This window comes from Palaemon carinicauda, chromosome 12 (assembly GCF_036898095.1).
Source record: "Palaemon carinicauda isolate YSFRI2023 chromosome 12, ASM3689809v2, whole genome shotgun sequence".
Lineage (NCBI taxonomy): Eukaryota > Metazoa > Arthropoda > Malacostraca > Decapoda > Palaemonidae > Palaemon > Palaemon carinicauda.
This window is the reverse complement of record NC_090736.1, coordinates 149,178,921-149,183,920: the sequence shown is the minus strand read 5'-3', so window position 1 is coordinate 149,183,920 and position 5,000 is coordinate 149,178,921. Positions and strand designations below refer to the sequence as shown.

The following is a 5,000-nucleotide window of genomic DNA, read 5'->3' as shown; positions in this document are numbered from 1 at the left end:
AAAAATTCAAATTTAAATTGACTATCTTCATTTTATAACATTCAAATCAAAATTAAATAATAAAGGGAAAGAAATATTCAAATTTGAATTGACTATCTTGATTTTATAAAATTAAAATCAAAATTAAATAATAAAGGAAAAGAAATATTCAAATTTGAATTGACTATCTTGATTTTATAAAATCAGAATCAAAATTAATAATAAAGTAAAGAAGAATTCAAATTTGAATTGACTATCTTAATTTTGTAAAATCAAAATTAGATAATAAAAGAAAAATTCAAATTTGAATTGACTATCTTGATTTTGTAAAATCAAAATCAAAATTAAATAATAAAGTAAAAGAAAAATTCAAATTTGAATTGACCATCTTGATTTTATAAAATCAAAATCAAAATTACATAATAAAGGAAAAGAAAAATTCAAATATAAATCCACTATCCTGATTTTATAAAATCCAAAAAAAAAAGTAATAAAGGATAAGGAAAATTCAAATTTGAATTAAGTATATATCGTAACTTTAGAGCATTCAAATCAAGGTGAAATAAGAATCAGAAAAATTCAAAATTAAATTTACTAATGTAGCCGAGATGAAAATCTTCAGAATTAAGAATATAATCTTCTGTAATAAGATATATTTCATGTTTGACATGTTGAAAATAGTAACCATTTTTGGTTTTATAACTTGAAAATTCTAATATTTTCTATTGCACCATTATCAAATTGATATTTAATTGCAATTCTTGTCAGATTAAAAATGCTAATGCCATCCCAAGGGATCCACAACAGCAATACGCCTTCTCCAGAAAATGATTTATCAAAATCAAATGGTGATTACGTTGTTTGTATTATTATTATTATTAGTAGTAGTAGTAGTAGTAGTAGTAGTAGTAGTAGTAAAGCTACAACCCTTGTTGGAAAAGCAAGACACTATAAGCGCAAGGAAAATAGCCCAGTGAGGAAAGGAAATAAGGAATTAAATAAACTATATGAGAAGTATTGAACAATTGAAATAAAACACTTCAAGAATAGTAACAATATTGAAATAGATCTTTGATAAATAAACTATTAAAGAGACTTATGTCAGCCAGTTTAGCATGAAAAATTTGCTGCAAGTTTGAACATTTGAAGTTCCGCCGATTCATTTTAAGAAAATAAATTTTATCGCTTTGTTATTGTGAGCAAAATTCATAATCTTTCGTAAAGATGTTTTCGTAAATCCTTCGTATAGTTTAATTCTATAATTCTAATACCAATATGAAAATCCTTGGCAAGGTAATTTCCGTAAGGAGTGTTTACAACACTAAGGATAGTGATAGCTAGTGGAAATAATAATAATAATAATAATAATAATAATAATCTCTCCCATATGATGGAGGGCAAGTGTCTGAATATATATATATATATATATAATATATATATATATATATCATATATATATATGCATATATACATATATATAGATAGATAGATAGATAGATAAATATATGTGTATATATATACATATATATACATCCACACATACACACACACACATATATATATATATATATATGTATGTATGTCTTTCCAGTCGCGCTCAGTGGCATTGCCAGACATAATTCATCGGTTTCCCTCCATCCCTTGGGTAGGGGTGAGAGAGAGTAGCCATACCCTGGTGGGAGAGAGTACCCTGAGAGAAAAGGAGGAGCGTGTGGGAAGAGTTGTATGTGTGTGTGTGCATATCTATGTAAATATTTAGCCATCATTTTTGGTGGGTTGCGTACAATAGTAATTATTATTATTATTATTATTATTATTAAAATTTTTGTTATTATTATTAAAATTATTATTACTAGCGTAACCCGTGTAAATTACACGAAATGATATTTTCAATTCTAATTATCTTGTTCCTAACCTATACATGTTTGAATAAAATGTCCCGAGATTAATTTTATAATCTATGTTATGGAAATTGATAGAACAAAATTTTTTGTCTAATATTTTAAAAAAAGTCAGGTGCTAAAGACAAAATTGGGAAAACTATATAAGATGTGCTTTGGTTAAGTAATCAAAGTCTAATGTGAATTTGCAAGAGTATACCATGAAATTATTTCCGTTTTCTTTAAAGTGTGACACAAAATAAATAACACACACGCTATCGTATTGATATATAGATTATTATTATTATTATTATTAAGGATGTTGAAAACGTCGAGTGTGTTCCACCCACTGAGAGGAATACTGAAATTTAACTCTGCATCATATTTCCATAATTTATCCCTAGATTCATTCCCAGTCCTAAATTGCTAAGAATCATGTTATGTTGGACGTCATACTCATAACTACATATAACCATCATTATAACAGAGTCCCAGTTCTAAATTGGTTCTCTAGTTATGAAATTTATATTTTCAATATGATGCTCATAATTGCGTTCCCCAATTTTGACAGCAACAAATGAAAGCAGATTCGACGTGAATTGCATTTATCCTTCTGTTTCATTGTGTGTGGGTAGCTTTGAAAGTTTTAAAGGCTGCTCATGAATAGCACAGGCAAGGGACAGTAATAATGCCGTAGAGACTCTATATGTTGTTATTATTATCATTATTATAATATTATTATTATTATTATCATGATTATTGTTATTATAATTATTATTATTGTTGTTGTTGTTGTTGGTTATATTTATATGTATATATATATATATATACATAATATATATATATTATACAGTATATATATATATATATATATAAATATATATATATATATATATATATATATATATATATATATATATTATACGTTATTAACTAACTACAATCCTAGCTGGAAAAGCAGGATGCTATAAACCAAGGGCTCCAATATGGAAAATAGCCCAGTGAGGAAAGGAAATAAGGAAAAAATTAAGCTATATAAGAAGTATTGAACAATTAAAATAACTATTATAAGAACAGCAATAACAATAAAACAGATTTTTCATATATATACTTTAAAAAAGACTTATTTGAACCGTGATCAACATAAAAATATCTGCTGCAAGCTTGAACTTTTGGAGCTCTCTCTCTCTCTCTCTCTCTCTCTCTCTCTCTCTATATATATATATATATATATATGTATATATATATATATATATTCTTACAACACTGGTCTGTTGTTGAATAAATACAATCGTTTACTCATGATTTATATATTTATGGTTTATTTGTGTATTGAAAAGAGGATAGCTATCCCGTAAAATGAGCTCCTCTCGTGTAGATGTAAGTGTGTTATGTAAATTACATAAGACTTTTGTCGTTAATCTCATTGTATTTTTTATTCAAGTTAGTATAGGTGAATTTGCGTTATTTTCAAGAATTAACTTTTTATTTCACGTATTTTGTTACAAAGTCTTACGTAACCTATTTGAGAGTGTTGCGGGATTCGTGCGAGATATGAACAAGGGCTTATGTAATGTTCTTTTATATCTTATGAGGTATTGTGTCATGTTTGAGAGAGAATATGCAGTTATTTTGGGGAACCACGTGCTTTGGAAATTTCGCGAAGGACCTAGTGATAGGCTGTTATCTTTTTTTTTTATTTCGTGGACAAAGGATGGGCAGAGTTAGCCGGGAGAGTCGTCTCACGGGTGCGTTGGTATGCATCTGAGAGTTGCCTGAAAACACTTGATTCTCCTCTGGACATTTTTATTTAGTTGGAAACTCTGACGCCCTTAGGCCAAGGTCCCCACACTTCCCAAATCTTTTGGAAATTTCTGGAAGCAGCTAGGTTTACATATGAAGGTAACACCAAGGTTAGAGACAGATAGAGAATTGCAGCCTTAAGACAGCCAACTTCTCCTCTCTCTCTCTCTCTCTCTCCTCTCTCTCCTCTCTCTCTCTCTCTCTCCTCTCTCTCTCTCTCAAGGAATTGTTTTAAAAGTATTCAGTACGTGTAGTGTGTCCTCTCCTAAGTGACTCTGAGCCCCATATATATATATATATATATATATATATATATATATATATATATGATGTATATATATATATATATATATGTATGTATATATATATATATATATATATATATATATATACATACATATATATATATGAACATATATCACAAGCAGTCTCTCTTGATAGCTGACTCGGTATGGTCACTGCAGGCATAGTCTCCAGCCGAACAGGTGGTGGTTCGAATCCCCACCCGGCCAGAAGCTGTTACCATAAAATGAATTCCAAGTGGATATATATTCCCAGGATAGAATTCGGTATTAAATGCCATTCGTGGGTGATATTTATATTTATATATATATATGTGTGTGTGTGTGTGTATATATATACATATATATATATACACATATATATATATATATATATATATATATATATATATATATATATATATATATATATATATATAGATGTGTGTGTGTGTGTGTGTGTGTGGCGCTGAAAAAAATCAGAAATAACATTCCGCAGAACAGATACCATCTCGGCTGCTGCCTTTCGAATTTCAATGGCATCCTCCCGAAGCCTCTCGACCTATTCAGACGGGCTTGTAACCGTCGAGGGGGAAACTGATGAAATATTCAAGGGAGTGCTTTTGTAGTACCTGGCTATATACACATACACGTTCCCCTCCCTCCCCCTCCCCCTCCCCCTCTCCCTCTCCCTCCTTCATATGAATGGTCTAGTGATTTCCAGCATCCTACCGTGACGTCATTCCAGCGATTTTCCAGCATTCAGGGCCTCTTCTGCAGAGGTATCTCATCGTTCCAGAGGCGTTAACTCGTCGCGTGGAAGTTTCGTTTACTACTCCCTTTTATTTCTGTTTCTATTTTTCTTTTTTTTTAAAACTGTCCTTTTTTTTATTTTTTTTTCTGAAAACTCTATCTTAAAACTTTTTCTCGTAAAACTGTCTCTTTTTTTCTTATAATCTTTCTTAAAACTGTCTTCTTTTTTAAACTAATTTTTTTTAAAGTGCGCTTTTTCTTAAAGCTGTCTTTTTTTTCATAAAACTTTATCTTAAAATGTTTT

The 5,000-nt window shown here is 29.5% G+C and overlaps 1 protein-coding gene across 5 annotated transcripts in view; it reads left to right on the top strand.

Moving 5' to 3' along the window:
• LOC137651323 (beta-1,4-glucuronyltransferase 1) overlaps positions 1 to 5,000 on the top strand; it is a 700,820-nt gene that overhangs the window by 438,391 nt on the left and 257,429 nt on the right. The window lies entirely within an intron of this gene.